Here is a 22,001-nt window from a genome sequence, read left to right on the forward strand (position 1 = left end):
TAAATTAAGTAACACCTATACAACTACTAAATTAAATGCATAAGTATACTCTACCAATTCCTAGCTGAGTTTCAAAAGCCATAATGTTAACTTTTCCTATAAATCAATAGGCTAGTCAACTTGCTATAACATTACCTTGACCCTTATGCTATACCCTAAAGTTAAAATATCAGATGAAGAAAAAGAGGTACAACTAAGGAATGCTATACTGCAACTTACCACAAACAGATTAAAGTACACACCAGGGCTTCAAAATAAAGGGTTAGATAAAACTCTTAAAAAAAAAAATCAAGTAAGATTTTAGTGCTGCGTTCTCCAAAAGCCCTCATAAATTAAGGCCTGAAGAAACTAGATACAAGAGCCCAAAATAAGACAGCACAATGTGAAGTCAGAAGAAGAATTTAAAATCCAAACTACTCCACTTCACAAACTGGCAAACTCCACAATTTCAAATATACCTAAACAGAATACTAGTTAAAGTTTTAAATGATATACAAATTTAACAACCACCATTTTGGGTAAAAACATCCCTGGCATTACATAAGGGAGGTTATTGAGTCCTAAGCCACACCCAATATTACTTCCATTACACATAATTCATTTAATTTTCATAATCCCTATGAAATGCTATTATTCCCACAAGAAAACTAAGGCCACACAGCCAAAAAGAGGTAGTATAAACTTATGCGGTCATTTCCATAGCTACAGTCCCCAATTTGTCACACCTGACTTCTCAGTTCTTTATCACTTTACCGTAGTGCCTTCTAAATCGTAAGTCCAATGCTGGAAAGATGTCTCAGCAGTTAAGATACTAGCTGCTCTTCTAAAGGACTCAGGTTCAAACTCAGCACCCATATAGCAGCACACAACTGCTATAATCCCAGTTCCAGGGGATCTGACACCCTCTTCTGGCTTCTGTGAGTGGCAGGCATGCACATGGTACACAGACATGCACAGAGACAGACAGCCATACACATAAAATCAATTAATTAAAATTTTAAAAAAATAAATAAATCAAATTTCTCATTCTATAGATGAATAAATTGTTTTGCTACAAAAGACAAAAGGTTAAAGTTAACATGTCGGGCTGGAGAGATGGCTCAGCGATTAAGACTGCTCTTCCAGAGGTCCTGAGTTCAATTCCCAGCAACCACGTGGTGGCTCACAACCATTTGTAGAGCCGGGCATGGTGGCGCACACCTTTAATCCCAGCACTTGGGAGGCAGAGGCAGGAGGATCTCTGAGTTTGAGGCCAGCCTGGTCTACAAAGTGAGTTCCAGGACAGCCAAGGCTACACAGAGAAACCCCGTCTCAAAAAAAAAAAAAAAACAAACCAGCCATTTGTAGTGGGATCTGATGCTCTCTTCTGGTGTATCTGAAGACAGCTACAGTGTACTCACATAAATAAAATAAATCTTTAAAAAACAAACAAAGTTCACAAGTCTGTAATAGCAGAACCGGTACTGACCAGGAGTCGGGCTTTTTACCTATGATCCTTTCCAAAAATTAATTATTTACATTAACTATGTCTTTAATACCTCAGAACTGCAGATACAGAGACAAGCAGAGCTCTATGAGTTCAAGGCCTGCCTGATCTTTACAGAGTTTTTCAGGTCAGCCAAGCCTACTTAAAAAAGACCAAAAACAAAAAAAAATTTTTTTCAAATAATCATTGAAGTCAGAATAATAAAATTAAATACTGAACAAAATCAAAACAAATACTTCAAGCTTTCAAGAATAAGCTGCTGTCAACAGCATAATATGTTTACTCTATATGCTGTAAACAATAAACAGTCTAATTTCCTGCACTATCTCTTTAAAGAATTATAAACATACCCATTATAATGACACATTTGCCTCTTCCACGTATATCACTCCACAGGACTCACATTTCATCTAAATTTTTTTATGTCATTAAATTTTTGGCAGGGCTGATGAGATGACTCAGCGAGTAAAATCACTTGCAACACAAGCCTGACAACTCCATGCATGCATCATGCACACACTTGCCTGTACACACATACATATGCAAGCACACATAGTAATAAATTAAAATTAAGCAAATACTTTTGACAATATGACTTAATGACTATGTAATATTTCATTACTCATTAATCTGGACCTACCAGGTTTATTGAATATATAGAATATGTTTTGCAATCAGTTCCTGGGTTAAAATTATTCTGCTTTCATCTTATGTGTTTTATTTTGTTATACCGTAGAAATATGAAGTCCTTGCCCCTTTGAATCCTTTGATCCTCCTGCCTCAGCAGCCTCTGCAATGCCAAGATCTCAAATGTGCACCACCACAATTGTTTTGCAGCTCTTAATAATACATCTTTAAACATTACCTATAACAAGGCTCCTAGGAATGATACACATAAGAAGTCACAGGCATATGCTTACTAAATTAGCAAACTCTTCCAAGCACTTCACAACATGCCAACCTGTATTTGAGTTTTTACATATTGGTGTTGATTTTTGTCAACTTGTTGAAATAAGAAACACCTTAGAAAAGAGTAAGGTACATCTTGGGTTCCAAGGAGAACTAACTGAGGAGGGAGACTCTCCCTGAAGAGGGTGGCGCCCGCCATCCATGAGCTACAGGAAAGCTAGATGAGTTCTGGCTGCAATTTCCCTTCTTGTCTTCTTGGTCCACCAAGATAGGAGGAGTCCCAACCACATGCTGCTGCATCAACTCCATCACACCTTCTCTGCCACAAGAAACCCTCCCTCATTAGCTGCCTTCTGTCAAGGATTTTGATTACTGTGACAGGAAAAGTCTAACTAATAAGTACATTTGTTCCAAGGTGTGTTCTTTCACAGCACAGATATTCTAAGTGTTTCGTAAGAATCCTATGACAGAAAAAGTGACAACAATGACTTGCCCAAGGTGATGGAAGGTGACAGAGCCAGGATTCACAGCCATCTGTAATGATTGGGCTCCACAATCCAGGCAAACCTTGGACACATGTACATAGCAAGACTCTGTCACAAAAAAACAAGAAAGGAAAGATAGATAGATAGATAGATAGATAGATAGATAGATAGATAATGAGAGTCGAAAAGGGAGGAGGCGAGGATGAGGAACAGGAGAGGTGAGAAAGGAAAAAGAGGAAAGGTGGTGGGTAGAAAAAGGCAGGCAAGCAAGAAGGCAGTATGAATATACATATATGCAAGTAATAATAATAAATGAAGAAGAGACCATTAATTTGAAAGAGAGATGAAGAGGTATATGGGGAGGCTTGGATGGAAAAAAAGAGAAATGATTTAATTATACTATAATCTCAAAAATATCAAAAATAAAAACCTTGGCTAAGTGTTGTGACACATACCTTTGATCCCAGCACTCAAGAGACAGGGGCAGAAAGATCTCTATGAATTTGATGCCAGCCTGGTCTATACAGTGAGACCCTGTCTGAAAAAAACTGAATGGATCTGAATAGGCACTTCTCCAAAATACTGACATACAAGCATAGGTATGGTAGTATAGACCAGCTGAAGGAAGATGAGGCAGGAGCATGGTGAGGTGGAAGGCAGCCTGGGCAGGACCTTGTATCACTGCACGTACGTCACCAGAGAGGAGATGGAATGGTCAGCATAAGTACTCACTGGAGAACTACAAAGCAAAACCTGAGCTATGACCGCAGACTCTCCCAAAGATTCTCATCAGAAGATAGAGACCTCAGACACTGATAAAGTACAAAACCATATATCCACTTTGAAAAGCAGATTGGCAGTTTCTCAAAATGCTATTATACATAGAGTTATACATGATATAGCAATTTTACTTCCAGGTATATACACAAAAATACTAGAATATATGTAGCACAAAACTTGTGCACAAATGTATACATAATAGCCAAACAGGGGCTGGAGAGATGGCTCAGAGGTTAAAAGCACTGACTGCTCTTCCAGAGGTCCTGAGTTCAATTCCCAGCAACCACATGGTGGCTCACAACCATCTGTAATGGGATCTGATGCCCTTTTCTGGTGTGTTTGAAGACTATGACAGTGCACAAAATAAATAAATCTTTAAAAAAAATAATAGCCAAACAGAGAAAATCAAGATAACTTAACCGTTCGTGAATGGATGACTGGATATATACAATGGGTTACTATCTGCAATGAATAAAACAAAGTGCCGGTCAGTACTGCAACTGGGAGAGGCCCTGCCTGAAAACACTATGCTGAATGAAAAGTAGATGGGAAGGCATGTCACATAATTCCATTTAAACAAACGTCCAGATAGCCAGACTACAGACAAAGAAACATGAGTGGCCGCAGGAGTCTGGCAGGGAGGAGGGACCGGGGAGTGAGTACCACACAGTCCACAGGCGCTCTGGAGGTGGACTGACAAAACATTCTGGAACTACCAAGTGGTAACAGTTGTGGACCTCTGTAGATATACTAAACACTGCAGTGTACATGCTAGAAAATTAAAAATAAACTAAAAGTACAGCTAAGAAATACATGAAGATTTAAACTTTGAAATAAAACACTCAGAAGTAGTTAAAACTGTAATTATATGACTTTTGAGAAAGAACTGGGAATATTAAAAGTCAAGGAATAAAAACGAGGACTTTGTGGTAACTGTAGACAATAGAGACAAAGATGGAGATGTCAAACCTGTCAAAAAAAAAATTAAGAACCAGGAAAGAACAGTGCTATGCACAGAAAAGTTTTCAAAGTTCCATTAAAAGCGCATCCTGGGGAACAGGAGTGTAGTGCGACAGCACGCCTGTGACCCTGAGTGGGTCCCAGACCCCTCTCCTCCCTGCTCCCCAATACCCTAAAAGTAAATTAATCTAAGTGCCTGAATTATTCATATGAAAGACTCCCTGGTGACTTTTAAGTATAATTTAATGAAGGATCACATGAGTGATACGGGAGACAGTCAAAGGACAGACAAAGTACATAACAGCAGAGGGGTATGGACAGACTGCATCAAATGCAACACTGCCACAGGACGGTTTTATAGGACAAATGGAGTGTGTTAAATTCCCTAGCAATCATCTGTCCTAGATGAGCTGAGGGGACAGAAGCTGGGTGGTGGCACACTATATGCCAGAATGTCAAGTCCACCGGGCAGAGACGTGACAACCCAGACCTGTGAGGAGCTCAGTGAGTGCTGCACTTTAAAATTGTTACATTATCACACATGGGTCACGAAGTTAGAAATGGAATTTAACAAATGAAAAAACAAAAACAAAAAACAAAAAACAAACAAAAAATAACGAAGACTGAACTCTCAAGTCCGAAACTAAAGATCAGGGAAGAAAAGAATTTCCTTCAAAATACCCATAAGAGTAAACTAAGGAGGCCATCTTACTTTATTGTGTTACTAAATGCAGCTAGCCATATTAATAAATTTCCTTTTTAATATACTACAGCTCAAATCCAGAGTCAGAAGATGCTAAGCAAAGATACTCTTACACTGACATATATTCCTGGCCCTTTGTTATTTATAATGTCATTATATTTTTAAAAAAATACGTGAGTCCACACAATTCTTAAAGAACTTGCTTTTTAAATAATATAACTATAAAATATCCACTCAGAATGGATATTTCTGGAAACACAGAATGCACTGTAGCCAGGCTGAGCGTATAATCAATGACACAGCACTTGTCACATAAAGGCCCTGTGTTCAATACATGACATCTCCATCAAAGTCCACTTAAGGAATATACAATACAAAAAACAAAAAATATGGTTTAAGAAAAAACAAAACAGGTTCTTCCTCTTCCAGGGATAGTGCTTAGAGGCACTCAGTATGGTCCAGCGGTTGACATACTGTCAAAGGCTTTCCTACAATACAGCCTCTAACAAAACGAGGCTGTCTCGAACCCCTGACAACAGGATTGTTTACCTTTATACCAAGAAGGTTGGGAAAGCACCTAAATCTGCATGTGGCGTGTGCCCACTCAGACTGCAAGGGTTGCCTGCTGTGAGAGCCAGGGTAGTCCTTATGCGCTTGTCTAAGACAAAGATGCAGGTAAGCAGGGCCTATAGCTGCTCCATGTGTGCCAAGTGTGTCTGTGACAGGATCAAGCAGGCTTTCTTTATTGAGGAGCAGAAAATCATTGTCAACGTGTTGAAGGTACAAGCACAGAGTCAGAAAGCAAAATAAACATGCAGCTTTAAGTAATTACAAAAACAGAAAAAAGAAAATCAGAACAGACACAATTATCTAAGAAGTCTAAGGAAGAAATGGAAAATCAAACTGTAAAAAAAATTAAGTATTAACCAAACTTAGAACAATAAGCTGTTATGATCTATTCAATATTAACTAAACTTAAAATATATACATACATACATACATACATACATACACCCATGTATCAACAAGACAACCTCCCAACCTAAATTCAAGCCAATCAAAAAGAAAACAGCATAAAGACAACTAAAACAAAGTAAGGACCATTTCTTACTGACTGATTCAGCTCATGTACATAACTTTCACAGAGAAGAAAATGACATTTTTACACTGAAGCATTATCACATATGAAAAGTATAAAGAAACCAGTAAAATCAAAACACTTGTTAACATCACTAAGAGTGCCGCTTTTTAAATATTTGATTAGCATAATTACTATAAATTTTTGCTCGTTAAAGCCAAGTGCTGTTTAGAGTAACTATAGGCATCACTAGTTAGTTCACCTCACTTTTCTTCTGAAACAAGATAGCTGAAGCAACGCAGTTAAAGAAGCTCAAGCTGCGAGACGATTCTGAACACAGCAAAAAGGCAACCACAAACTATCCTCTGTATTTCTCCTATCAGAATGCTTCCATAATCATTATCTGAATCTAATATGTAAAGCAAAATTTGAAATTAGATGATGTCGAATTAATTAATTTTAAATTCAGTAAAGGATATAAATTATGAAACCTTTGCTACACAATAAAATTATAATCTTCTGAGGATGTAATCTGAGCAGTTTAAATGACATGCCAAAAGGCTTAAAGAACGTTTGGAGTTTTCTGGTAACAATAATAGAGGTTCATTTAACAGGGTTTTGAAAATTATATTGAAAACACTAAAATAAACCTTAAAAAGTAGTCGTAATTCAGGAAATGTATCAAACCTTAACTTTCGGAGGGCACTCTCAGTATGTTTTCAAGACTCAGAAAGTCGGTTTCGTGGAAGCCATGTTAGCAGAACTGCACTGTCCAAAGGAAGTGACAGTGCGGATTGTGGGTTTTGACATCCACAGTTTACAATAGATAAACATTGTGCAAAGAAAGAGCTAAAGCTCACCAGAGTCCCAGCTCTGGGCTGCAGATGAAGTGCACGCCTGCGAGCCCAACGCCTGGGAAAGCTGAATGAAAAGTTCACACGCTCAAGATTAAGCTAAACTTTTATTACTGGCCAAATGCAGAGTAAAAGCTGACACAATTCAGCTCTCAGAAAGCCTTTCTCCACAGACTTCACACACAGTAGTTACATACACACTTATATTCAAAGTCTTCTCAAACAATTTTTTTCTCTCAATAGTAATACAAAGTTAAGTTCCAAACTTTTCAAAACTCAGAACATTAAAAAAAAAATTACATAGCAAGATTTTGCTGAAAGGACCCTGATATAGCTGTCTCTTGTGAGACTATGCCGGGGCCTAGCAAACACAGAAGTGGATGATCACAGTCAGCTATTGGATGGATCATAGGGCCCCCAGTGGAGGAGCTAGAGAAATTACCCAAGGAGCTAAAGGGAACTGCAACCCTATAGGTGGAACAACAATATGAACTAACCAGTACCCCAGAGCTCATGTCTCTAGCTGCATATGTATCAAAAGATGGCCTAGTCGGCCATCACTGGAAAGAGAGGCCCTTTGGACAGGCAAACTTTATATGCCCCAGTACAGGGGAAAGCCAGGGCCAAGAAGTGGGAGTGGGAGGGGAGGGGAGGGGGTACTTTTGGGATAGAATTGGAAATGTAAATGAAAAAAACACCTAATGAAATTTTTAAAAATTAAAAATGAAAAAAAACAAATCTAAAAATTAAAAAAAAATTACGAGAACAGCTATGGCTACTGAATTTCTAATTCATGCTGTATTATAAAGCTCAAAATTCCAATATACATAATGATTGAGTCACAATCCATTAGCACAGTATGTAGTTAACTCAGGATTTCAACTAACAAGTAAGCCTATGAAGGAATACCTGAACTGTATGGCATTCCTCACGCCAGACACTCCTGTATATGGACAATTAACAGAGACTTCATGAAAGTAGCAACAATTAAAACTAAGAACAAACAAGTTATCAACAAGTATAATACACAGGCTTTAAAAGCAAAATGCTTAATTATACTCTACACCCCTCAATCAAGCATTTCAGAGTAATTACACACTCACCAACTCACTGAGCCTCCAAATCTATTACTTTGAACATCCCTTAAGTCACTGAGAAGACAGCTCTGGTATAACATGAATGTGGAATTAAACCTCACACTCATGTGTTAAAGAATGGGTCTCACGCAATCTTCCTAGGTAAGATTTGGGGAAAATGATAAGTCATGAGGGCTTTGACAATCAAAAGATTAATCCATTAAAAGATTTTTATGAGAAGATGGTGGAAACTGGGCCTCACTGGAAGAAGTGGGTTACTGGAGGTCAGCTTTTAAGGGGTATATCTTGCACACAGCCTCTTCCTCTAATGTCCTGTTTCCTAGTTGACCTGAGGCAAACAGAGTAGCTTTTCTTACCATGTCTTGGTTCCATGATGCTAAAAACAATGGAATCAGGAAACCAAGTAAACACACTCATAAATACTGTAGAGCTAGGCTGACTGCAGTGCAGTGGTTCAGTTAGTGGAATGCTTTCCTTACATGCACAAAGCCCTGGGTTTGATCTTCAGTACTGGATAAGTGTGTTGGCACATGCCAGTAAGCCCAGTGCTCAGGAGGTAGGGGCAAACCAGGAGTTCAAAGTCATCTTTGGATACACAGTAAGTCCAAAGCCAGGTTTTAATCTGTCATTAAAAGAATTTTAACCTTTTCATTAAAAATCTTTTAATGAAACTAATCCATTAAAAGATTTTTATGGGAAGATGGTGGAAGGTGGGCTATATGATAATCTTATATATTATCATCAACAACAAATAGAGGTCAAAACGTATAATAATAGGATAGTAATAGCATGATTACCTCACCTATATAATTAGTCTGTTTCATAGTCTAGTAGTGCTATGGTTTGGATGCTGAATGTCTACCACAAGCTCAGGTGTTAAAGATGCAATGCAACGGATGGCACTATTGGGAAATAAAGGAACTTCTATACAGTAGGACACACTAGAAGGAACTTAGATCACTGAAAACGTGAACATGCAGAACAGTATGTGACACCAGTCACCTCCTCTTTCTCTTTTATGTTCCCTGGCCACAAAATAAATAGCTATGCTCAACCACACACTCCATGGAAAACAGCAATGAAAACACAAATACCAGGAAATCGAACAATACTTTTGAATGAGCCATTGAAAAAAGAAAAAAAATCAAGGTAGAATATTAAAATTCTTAGAACCAAATGAAAATAACAGCACAATTTACCAGAACCTCAAAGATACAGATAGAAAAGTCCTAACAAGAAAGTTTATATATAAATGCTCACATTAAACATGCAGAGACAGTTCAAGAAAAAAATAAAAACAAAACCTAACAACATACCTTTAGCCAAACTAACAGAAGACCCAAATTTATAAGGTAGAGATGAAAAGAGAAATGTTACAAGTGCCAAGGAAATCCATGAATCATTAGATAATATTTTACAAGTTATATTCCAAGAAACTGGAAAATCTAAAAGAAACAGATGAACTCCTACATATCAAATAAAAACAAAAACTTAAAACGGGCCCATGACAAATGGGATTGAATGTAGACTGAATAATTTTAAAGTCTATGTACGCATACACACATGCACACACACCAAAAACAAAACAAACAGCTCGGGACTAGGATTCACTGCTGACTTCTGCTAAACTTTTAAGAACCCACACCAATACTCATCAAAACATTGCACCAAACAACAAGCAACACTGCCAATCTCATTCTAAGAACCCAAAGGAGGAGGCAACTCAAAAGCAAGACTACAGAACAACTGCCCTGACTAGCCCCAAGGCAGAACTCCCAGTAACACATTAATAAGACCACACATCATGACCAAACTGGTTTATTTCCAGGGATTCAAGTTTGGGGCAGTATATGTAAATTAACAAATACATTCATTATGCTATATAAATACACTAGAAGCCAGAATTTGAATGATCATAAAAAAAAGTTCAATATCCTTTCATGACAGAAGTCCTAAACATAGTAGGTAGGAATAAAATGAGTATATCTAAACATGATAAAGACTGTATATATGACATATATATACATTTATCTCCTACACCCAACATCTTTTTTTGTTTGTTTTGTTTTTGTTTTTGTTTCTTTGAGACAGGGTTTCTCTGTATAACCCTTGGTGTCCTGGAACTCACTCTGTAGACCAGGCTGGCCTCGAACTCAGAAATCCGCTCGCCTCTGCCTCCCAAGTGCCGGGACTATAGGTGTGCGACACCACCACCCAGATCCACCCAACGTCACATTAAATATATTAAAAAAAAAAAACATTTCTCTGCAATTTGGAACTAGTCAAGAGTGACTATTATTATTCAACAATATTCCAGTCTTACCTAGAGCCATAAGGCAAGAAAAGACACTAAAAAAAAAAAAAGAAAAAGAAAAAATAAGCAAGGCTAAAGTCATATCATCACCCCTATTTGCAGATGACAAATACTAAAAGACTCTTAAGACTCCACTAAGTCCACTGCTCCAGCCAAGTAACAAAATACAAAATTAACACAAAAATCAGTAGCTTTTCTATATACCAGCAATAAACTTGCCAAGAAGGAATTTTTCTTAAATCCTACCCACAACAGCTCCGAAATACATATAAACATAAGTAAATATCTATCTAGTTAGTAATAAACCTACCCAAGGAAATTAAAGACTTCTACAATCAGCATCTTTAACTGTAAAAACAAGGGGCTGAAGGGGTAGCTCAGTGATTAAGAGTTTGTGATGGTTTGTATAGCTCCAGCTATCCAGCATCAATTGTCCCAGTAGTCTCCTTAGAGCCAGAGACACATGGATGAAGCTGCCAAAGTTGCTTCTTCCTGGGGCTAGAACTTGGCCCCCTTGTTCTATTACATCATCACCATCGTTCTGTTTTCTAACTCCTGCACACTGCCTAGCTTGGCTGTCCTGGAACTTGCTCTATCGATTGACCTTGAACTCAGAGATCTGCATGGCTCTGCGTCCTGGGATTAAAGGCGTAATTACCATGCCTGCACCTAAATTTAGTTGGGTGGGATCTTGCCCCAAGGTCACCACTCTCTTAGTTCAATTTACTACCTTTGAACACAGCATTCAGCTCCATTTCACTTCCTGGTGCCCCTTTCATATTCCATATAGTTTATATTTTTCCTTTCTAAGCTTGCTCTGCTTATTCGAAACACTCTTGAAGAAGCTTAACCAGAGAACAAAGTCTATAATGGGCATTTCTGAGACTTCTTTTTTCAATGCAATTAATCTTGAGACTTAGCCTCGTGCACACTCTTCGGACAAGGGCAAAAAGTAGCCACTTTCATCAACAAAATACTACAAAAACAGTCTCCAGGCCACATACTGAAATTAATCTCCACTGAAACCTCATGGGGCAGGTCTGCAGAGTTCAAATCATTTTCTGCAAGAAAATCTTCCATATTCCTACTAGGATGGCTCATTAAGTCTCACTTAAAACATTACATGTCTTTCCAAATCCAAAGTCCCCAAATCCACATTCTTTCAAACAAAAGTATGGTCGGGCCTATCACAGCAATACACCACTCCCGGTACCAACTTCTGTATTAGTCAGGGTCTCTAGATTCACAGAACTTATGGAATGTCTCTCTATATTGAGGGGATTTATTGTGATACCTTACAGTCTATAGTCTAACTCAACCAACAATGGGCAGTTATGAATGGAAAGTCCAAGAATCTACTAGTTGCTCAGTCCCATGAGGCTAATTGTTTCAGCAGGTCTTCTGTAGAAGTAGATTCCAACAGTTGTACTGGCAAGTAAGTGCAAGCAGGCAATGAGTGAGCCTTCCTTCTTCCTATGGCCTTATGCAGGTCTCCAGCTGAAGGCGTGGCCCAGATTAAAGGAGTGTACCACCACACCTGGATCTGGGACTTGCTTTGTCTCGAACTCAGAGATCTACTTGCCTTGGTTTCCTGGGATTATAGGCATGTACAACCTTGCCTGGGCCTAAGCTTTTCCTGGCCACTATGCCTCAAGATCTCCATGCCAAGATCCAGGTCAGAAACTTCTATCTCCCAGCCTCAAGATCTGGATTACAGGTGAGCCCTCCAATTCTGGACTGTAGTTCATTCCAGATATAGTCAAGTTGACAACCAGGAATAGCCATTACAGAGTTGCTCTTCCAGAGCACCCAGGTTCAATTCCCAGCACCCACATGGTAGCTCACAACTGTCTACAATCCAGTTCCAGAGGATCCAACACTCTCACACAGACATATGTGCAGGCAAAACACCAATGCACATTAAAGGAAAAAAAATCAATCAATTAAAAAAAAGATTGAGGAAACTAAAGACACAAGATGATGGAAAGGCCCATCCTCCATGTTCCTAAATCAACAGACTATTGTAAAAATAGATGTGTTATATATGAAGGTACCTACAGATGCAACCTCTTTCAAAATTCCACTAGTGATCTACACAATATAGAAAAATAACTCTAAACTCCATATGGAAGACCCCACAACAACTAAAGCAAGCCTACGCAGAAATAGCTGCTGGGGATGTTCGACTAACTCAACCTAAACTCAATCATACTATACAAACAAAGCAAGGAAAGCAGCAGACAAGACGGGCAGCACAGAACTGCCATGAAGAGAGATGTGTGGGCCAATGTAATACTATAGAAGACACAGAATAAACTCACATAGTGAGATGCCAGTCATGGTGGGAAAACTGCCAGACTGGTCCACAAACAATAACGAGAAAGTTAACAAGTTCACTCATAAGAGCTGAAACTAGATCTGTATTTCTTGCCCTGCACAAAATTCAATTCAAGATGGATCAAAGACCTTTACGTAAGAGCTGAAAATCTGCTGGAGGAAACATAGGAACGACCACTTTAAGGCGGAGTCACAGAGACGAACCTTCTGAAAAGTACTGCCACAGCCAAAGTAAGCCCGACTGCTGACAAATGGGATTACATGAAATTAAAGGGGCCCTACCAGCTAAGGGGAAAAAACCAAAACAACAGAAATCAACAAGTAAAGCGAGTCCACAGCCTGGTCAAGAACTCTGCCAACCCTACAATCACACATCTTCCCGTAAAAACAATGGCCAACATCGAGCCAAACAGGTGATTCTCAAAAGAAAAACAAATGGTCAATAAATTTTTTAAAGACATTCAACACCTTAGCCATGAGAAAAAAACTGCCTTCTTGGTTGGCTGACTAGATTCTAATCTTAAAATTCTACTTGCATACTAGAGATTGATTAAGAAACTATTATTACGTTACCACATTCATAAATTCACAAATTCAAAAGAATTTACTAAGTTTAACAAACTCAAAAACAGACTACTCAAGGGAGAAAAACTCTCAACAATGAGTGGGAGTGGGGGGGGAGGGGAGTGGGGGGAGGGTATGGGGGACTTTTGGGATAGCATTGGAAATGTAAATGAGGAAAATACCTAATTAAAAAAAAATGGGCTTTAAAAATTAAAAAAAAAAAAAAGAAAAAGAAAAAGAAAATACATACATATAAATTAAACATGGTAGAGCATGCCCAGGGAGGTTGAGGCAGGAAGCTCAAGAATTCAAAATCATCCTTAGCTACAGAGTGTGCTATACCAGCTTGTACTACAAGAGACCCTGCCTTTTTTTTTTAATCATTTATAGGAAATCAGCACACAAGATATTACTGTGTGCGTACACCAACTAAACCAAGAAGAAAAACTTAATAGCCACTAGTTGAGTACCTACGAAGTGTTTGGCATGAAGAATTCTCTTCTGTCTTTATAGCCTGCATTTAATGTTTTGTTTGTTTGCATTTCTTTTGGTTGGTTTAGCGGTCTGGAAATCAAACACTCTTAGCCCTAGACTCCTTTACAGGTAAAGAAAACTGCAGCACAGAGCTTTCCCAAGGTGGCACAGCTGGAAAGCCTTATAGTCATTATCTGAAACAGGCTCCGGGATGGGCCAGGGGTTCAACTGCCTCAGAGACTGATGGCATTTTCCTTTCCCATCTCAATTAGATTAACTTCAGAGATGCATTTCCCACACTACACTGTTCTCTCAGGCCTTTCCACCTTATATGTTTCCTGTTCCCGAAGGCTAGAATCCACTGCTCTTTTTCATGCAGCCTGCAGAACCCTACTCATGCTTTAAACAGCGATTTAAAAACTACATTCTCTGTGGAACTTTCTCCATTCCTCCCACACTCTCTGCCCCCATTCCTGGAGGAAGCAATATATGACTTTCTCAGCTCCCTGGAAACAATGATTCACAGATACTTCTGGTATTTGGAATCCTAGTTCTTTTTTTATACAACTATCTACTGGACTCTGCACTGCACTTGCAAGCATTAGACCTGAGATACAAATTGGCCTGCAACATAATGGTTCCAAACTAAGTTCAACAGTAATTTAAATTAATACTTGGTTCTTAGAAACCAAGTATTTCTAGTGTTTTACCCTCTCCATGTCCCTGCAATCATCACAAATCCCTGGGTTAGGAGAATTTGTATACACTCCCCAGGTTTGGGTTAGGCTTTTAAACTATGTCTTTAACTACCATTGCTCAACTCCAACATTAAAGTTCTCAATAGAATCAGAATTGGTCTTGATAACAAATATTTTAAACTTACAAACGGCCTCTCCATTTACTAAACTTATTAAGACAAAAGTCCAACCATGATTAAGACATTCACACTAGGGAAACAGAAAAAACATTCAAACAACATTGGAATTCAAAGCTAGGAATGGTGGTTCAAGCCTATTATCCCAGCACTTAGGATGGGGAAACAAGACTGCAAGTTTGAGACCAGCCTGGCCATTATAACACATGATCTCAAAAAATAATGGGCATGGTAGCATGAGTTTGTAATCCAGTACCATGGACTAAAAGACAGAGGCTCCTTGGAGCTAACCCAGCCAAACCTAATTGAAGAGCTGCAGGCCAATGAGAGACCCTGACTCACGGGAGGTGGATGGTATTCCTGAGGATAAAAAACCAAGGCTCTCCAGCGCGCTCACGCGCGCGCGCACACACACACACACACACACACACATACACACACACACACACACACACACGCTCACACACACATACACACACACACACACACACGCACACACGCACACATACACACACGTACACACACACGCACACGCACACATGCACACGCACACATGCTCACACTTGTTTAGAAAGAAAGTTTACTGATCTATCCAAGTGGACGAATGCAATAAAAAAAATATATATACACCAAACTAAGAGCTACTTCGAAGGTAGAAGATATGAAGGTATGCTTCCATACTGCTTCAGCTTTTATGAGAGCATATTCCTACTATTTGGATAACTAAAAATACAGAAAGACTTGAGCCTCCCCACATTGAAAACTCTTGTCTGGCTGGATCAGGTCAAAGAAGTAGTAACACATGCAAATAAAACTACAAGCATGAAAGTATTATGAAAATCTAATGTACTAAGTTTATTCATGTTTAAAGTTAAAATCTACCACAAAGTATAGGTTAGACAAAGAATGCAATACTAATCACCAAAACCTCACTTTCCAAGCGCCACCATAAAGCCTCCTTTTTAACTTACGCGTGTTAGCGCACATCACGTGCGTGTGTCTCCATCTCCCTCCTCTCTCTCCAAGTGTGTGCATGCCCTGGAGATTGTACCAAGGCCCTGTGCTCTTCCTCTGAACTAGGTGCGTAACACTCTCCAACGCCATGTAGCCCAGGCTTGCCTTAACTTGTCATCTTTTTGTCTCAAGTGTCTGGAGCACTGGATTTCAGGCATACACCACACCCTCTCTTTCAAGTATAAAAACTGTATGGTGAAAATGGGAGAAGGAGACCCGTGGGCGTTGGCAGTAGAGGTATAGATAGAGCAAAGTAGAATTACATGCATATATGAAAAATGTCATTATGAAGTTCATTGTTTTGTATGGTAAAAACAAAATAAAAATAAATTTAAAAACTGTTACTAGATAGGTGAGTGGTATAGCACCTCCTGAGAACGGCTTTAGGAGAGGTAGGCTTCGTCTCCAGTACTGAACTTAAAAGTCTGTCCAGGACGGGCAGTGGTAGTATGTGACTTTAGTCCCAGAATTTGGGATGCAGAGGCAGAGGATCTCTATGAATTCAAGGCCAGCCTGCTCTACAGAACAAGTTCCAGAACAGCCAAGGTTTACCTAGAAACCCTGCCTCAAAAACCAAGAAAAAAAATAATAATAATTGAAGACTACGTTATTCATCTGCAACATGCACCTAAAAAGTATCTAAGAAAAAACATTAGGAATAGCAGAGGTAAGTTTAGAGGAAAAAAAAAAAATCAGCCAACTAAGAGAAACATCACTGGACTTCTTCCTTTGTTAAAAATTGTAACAAACTTTTAGTTATATGCCACAAAATGAAAGCTTAAATTACCTTTTAATAGCAAAAGACTTAGCCAAGTGTGGTAGTGCACACTTTTAGTCCCAGAACACAGGAGACAGAGGTAGGTGAACCAATGTGAGTTCAAAGTCAGCCTGGTCTACACAGTCAGCTCTAGGACAGCCAGGGCTACACAGTGAGACCCTGTCTGAATAAAATCAAGATGAAATTTAAAAAAAGAAAAGGAGGAGGAGGAGGAAAAGGAGGAGGAGGCAGCAGCAGCAGCAAAAGATGCAGTTTTATTACAACTGTTAAGTACATAAGAAGTTCCGAGTAAATGCCTAGTACTTTGGCTTTTTTAATCCATGGGTTTAAAAAGAAAGAAAGAAAATGTCAGACTGCAACAGCTCTGCTTGCTTACTAAACTTGCTATACAGATTATATTATCAATATTTAGAAATACACTCCCCTAATAAAGTATTATTTTGTCAAAGAGTGGCTATAAATATACCAGTTCAAAATTATTATCACCAAACACATGTTTATATAAAAGTGCAAAATACTTAGCAAAATATGCATATTGAAAGTTCTCAGTAAGTAATGATTTGTACAAAGAGTACATGTTGGTAATTAAGTCCAAAACTCACATTGGAAACTAACTTGAATGACCCTTTGCCCTTCAACCCATCAAGGGTTTATAGAAACACAGATTGTTGGATTGTTCACAGTTCAATCATTCAAACGTTTATACAGTGCCTACTCTCGGTTCTCAAGAGCGCACATCTGGCAGGGCAATAGAGCATTTGCATTACACTCATTTTGTTGTCTGTGTCCCAAAATGAAGTTATAGACAAAGTTCTACAGGAGTAAAGAGAAAGAAGCCATCCATTCATCAGAGAGGCAGGAGAAGTTTCTCCCCGGAACTAAGCCTCAGGATAAAAGAGGAAGGTCATTCTGGGAGACAAAAAAGCAGAAAGGGCACTTGTTTTTTAAAAGGAACAGTGAGCACTGTCATAGGCCCTGGTGTAGCAAATTTGAGATGAAGGGAAAAAGAAATGGGAGGTAGGAGTGAAAGATTTTAATACTACAAATAATTAATGGAACAACAATCAAAAAAAAAATTGAGCAAGAGTGTTGTCTACCTGTAACACCCAGAGGGGGGAGAAAAAAAAGCATGGATCCCAGAAAATTCTTAGAATAAAATGTCACCCTTCTTACCACCACCCCCAAGACACACCCTTTTTTCCTTTGGAAATTCTGGGAATGGAACCAGGCAGGGTCTCATGTATGCTAGGCATGCATTCTCCCATGGAGCTATATCCCAGCCAGCCATATTATTTTTGATTCAAATATAAAGTAACTGCCACTAAGAACCAATCTGATGGCAAATCAAGCAGCGCACACTTATAGTCTAAGCACTAGACTAGAGAGATTAAGGACAGACTGGGCTAGATAACGGGTTCTGGCTAGCTTTAGCTATATAAATAACAAGACCTTGTCTCCAAAGCATCCATTTCCAAAAAAAAACCAACCTCATAATCTTTCTACTTAAACCTTAAATGATGAACCTTGTACTCCGTACTTACTACAGAATGGATCTTAGACTAACACAAACACCATTTAAGAAAACCAAATAGGAGCCCAAGAAGGTTAAGAGTGAATTTAAATCCAGGTGTGGTACTCTCCTCATTCACTAGGAAGAGGTAGGGGGAATCTCTGAGTTCAAGACCAGCCTGATCTATAAAATAAGTTCCATGACATAATAGCCATAGTAGCTCACTATATTAGTGAGACCCCATCTCAAAATAAGAAATTAATGAATTTAAGGAGTAAAGTCAAATAACAAAATGGGATGGGATGATTAAGAATATGTAAACTATTATTTTTCAGGTCTTTGCCCTCTTGTATTATGTGTATCACGTGTGTGTGCAGTGACTACAAAGAACAGAAAAGAATGTTGGATCCCCTGGGTCTGGCCTTAAAGATAGTTGTAAGCCACTATGTGGATGCTGGGAATCACACCTGGGTCCTTTGGAAGAGCAGTCAGTGAGTATTCTTAATCGCTGAGCCATTATCGCTCCAAGCCCTAAGCCATATGGTTTCTGACTTTTTACCGATTCCTTCTGAATTTACATCATGTACCCTGAACCCACCATCTCCCTCTTCCTCCATATCCACCTTCTACCTCTGCAACCTCCCCCACAAAAGAAAACAAAAAATAAAACTTTTTTTAAAAAAAAAATCTCACTGTGGAAGCTGTGGTGTGTCCCACAGCATACCCCTCTGTCCACACATCTTTTACTATCAAATGTTCACTGCAGTGAGTCATTGGTCTGGTCTGAGGCCAATCAAGTGGCCTCTGTACACTATCAATACTGGATCTTCACTGGGACTCTTCTCCTCTTGCCCCGTGTCATAGAGATCCTGCAGCTTTGGTTCTGTAGGACCAACCCCTTCACACACTCCAACAGAACATAGATGAGGTAGACGTTACGGTGGGCCAACTCAAAGCCAGGAAACTGGGCCTGGATGAGTTAGTCAGCCTACCAGCTCCCCTGCACCCACAACACCAGGATCAGCTCTTCTACTCTGCCCAGGAGAGAGACAGGGCCAGTTCTCCTCTGCCTAAGCTGTATTTTTAAAAACCCAATATATTAGATTAAATATTTCATCAACTTTCCGATATTGTAAAAAGTAACATGAAAGGAAATACAGTAGTTTGTAGTTTGGTAACACAACCTGGCTTCCTATACATATTTAAATTAATGTACTTTAAATATAACTTATCAGACAAACCACTTTCTCACAAAACTATAACATTTCTCAAAGAACTTCTTGCTTCTGTTAACAAAAAGAAAACCTAGAAATCTGCTAAAACAAATATACATACAAAATAAAAAGCAATGAACATATAATCTGCCATTATCTCAAAGGCTGAGTCCAGGATCTTAGCAGTCACGTTTAGACATGTCAAGGAAAGAAACAACCTGGCTTTCTTCCTCAATGGCTTCCTTGCGATGACACTGGAGCACAGACAGACCTCCTGTTTCTATGCCTCTTCTTAAGCAATCCCTCCCACCCACACCCCTTTCCTTGAGTCAGCTTCCACACACTCTGCCTTTTTCTAAGCCCTTCAGTCTAGCTGCATTTACATTTCATTCAGGAACTAAGTTATCTGTGAAACTTTCCTAAAGTTTTCACTTGTTATAGAAATCCTACTGGACAATTTAATCTAATATACCAGACTGCTGGTTTTGCTTCTGGACATTTAATCATTTTCATTTCTACTGTCAACCTGGTGTTTGCACTTAACAAAATCACATCCTGTTTAAAATGTCACAGTCTTGGGATGGCAGCGTTTATGAGCTTGGCCCTGTATATATCAAGTCAAGAACCAAAAGAGCTGGGCCGAAATCATGGCTCTATTCTTTATTGGCAATGTGAACTCAGGAATGCAAACCTAATCTACCTCCCCTCAGTTTCCTCATATTCGTGAGGGAAAAATAATCACAGACGGCAGAGGTGAGGATCAAGCTAGCATGGAAAGAAGTGGCTCTCAACCTTCCTCATGCTGTGACCCTTAATACAGTTCCTCATGTGGTGGTGACCCCCATCTATAAAATTATTTCATTGCTACTTCATAATCGTTATGAATCGTAATATAAATATCTGATATGAGGATAGCTGATGTGTGATCCAAAGAGGTTGGGACCCACAGGTTGAAAAGCACTGATGGAAACCATTTAGGAGAAGAACATTAGACATGACGCACAAGGTAAGAACATTAGACATAACGCACAAGGTAAGCTGTACTTTCTTGGCTCCAGGCCTCTATCAGACACAAGATTGTGCTGGGAAGTGGTGGCGCACGCCTTTAGTCCCAGCACTTGGGAGGCAGAGACAGGTGGATTTGTGAGTTCCAGGCCAGCCTGGTCTACACAGTGAGTTCCAGGCCAGCCTGGTCTACACAGTGAGTTCCAGGCCAGCCTGGTCTACACAGTGAGTTCTAGCACAGCCAAGACTGCACAGAGAAACCCTGTCTCCGGGGGGGAAAAAAAAAAAAGATTGCATTACTTTTCTTAAATGGTGATTTTGGCTGTTAACGTGCTCTCTATCCAAAACTCTCTGGAACTCACTAACAAGGCCATCCAATATGTCCACTCATAATCCCTCAGTATGCCTACCATATAGACAGATTTACTTGCTCAGTGGCTCAACTGAAGTACCACTCTGGGCTATAAAAACTGAAGAGTGAAGGAAGACACACAAAGGCAAACAAGATGGTTGTTAACACCCCTTCGGATGAACTGTAAAACAGTCAACACCACAGTGGGGGCGGGGAGGGGGGAGTCACTCACTGCTCATGAATTCAACATTAAAAGGCATCACCTACATATCCCTGCAAGTCCCACAGAGAAGCCCACCCATGGCTTGTTATTTCTTGTACTAGACCGACAGCCAAGCTCCTGAAAGTGTTGTCTAGATTTCTACTTCCCTGCACTTGGCCAGTTTCTAAACTGAACATCTATGAGCTGAATAACTAAATTTTCAAGTAACGAGTGGCCAAGGCCTGCAACTCTAACACTGAGAGTGCTGAAGAAAGAGTCCTGCCTCAAGCAGTCATGGACACAGGGTCTTCTCTGGACCATGTCTCAAAATTCCAACACATGCTTCAAGTATTCATTACTTATTCCAGCTTTTACTAGGCCTTCATAATGGCAACTACAAAACAGGTCTCCAACAAAGTCAAACAAAGGACACATTACTCCAGTTGTTCCCTCCAAGGCAAAATGCCTATTGGAACAAAGTTACCAACTTCACTACCTTCTATTTTTAACATTTCTTCTATAGCTGTCATTGTATTTAACAATTTCTGGACTTGGGATGTAGCTCAGTTGGTAGAGTGCTTTCTTAGCCTGTACAAAGTCCTGGGTTCAGTCCTCAACACTAATAAAACTGGATGTAGAGGCCTGAGTCCCCACTCTCTGGGCCTGTACTGAGTGTGAAGTGAGCTCAGCATACAGGAGCTCCTGTCTAAAAAGGAAAAAAAAAGTACTGCTTTCCCAAGACGCCACAGCACACAGCAGTTCAAAGGGCGCTGATGTTGGCTCATGCTTCCCCACGAACACCCTTGTACGAAATCCTGAGCTTTAACACGTGCCAAGCACCGGGTACTATGTGATTTGCATAAATAGTCTGAATCCCAAGACAGCAAAGGGGGCAGTGAGCATGGCTCAGTGGCAGAACTAGTGTTTAGTGCAGACGAGCCCAAAATTTCTTTTTATCCCAAAAATAAAAACTTTAAGAAGGCAATACTATCCACAGATAAGAAAACTCCG

At 39.4% G+C, this 22,001-nt stretch overlaps 1 protein-coding gene and 1 pseudogene across 20 annotated transcripts in view; one reads left to right on the plus strand and one right to left on the minus strand.

Moving 5' to 3' along the window:
- The window catches only part of Slmap (sarcolemma associated protein), a 121,457-nt gene that overhangs the window by 95,610 nt on the left and 3,846 nt on the right, over positions 1–22,001 (minus strand). The gene's annotated exons all lie outside the window — the stretch shown is intronic.
- Gm2178 (predicted gene 2178) lies at positions 5,741–6,160 on the plus strand (annotated as a pseudogene).

Source organism: Mus musculus, chromosome 14, assembly GCF_000001635.26.
Source record: "Mus musculus strain C57BL/6J chromosome 14, GRCm38.p6 C57BL/6J".
Lineage (NCBI taxonomy): Eukaryota > Metazoa > Chordata > Mammalia > Rodentia > Muridae > Mus > Mus musculus.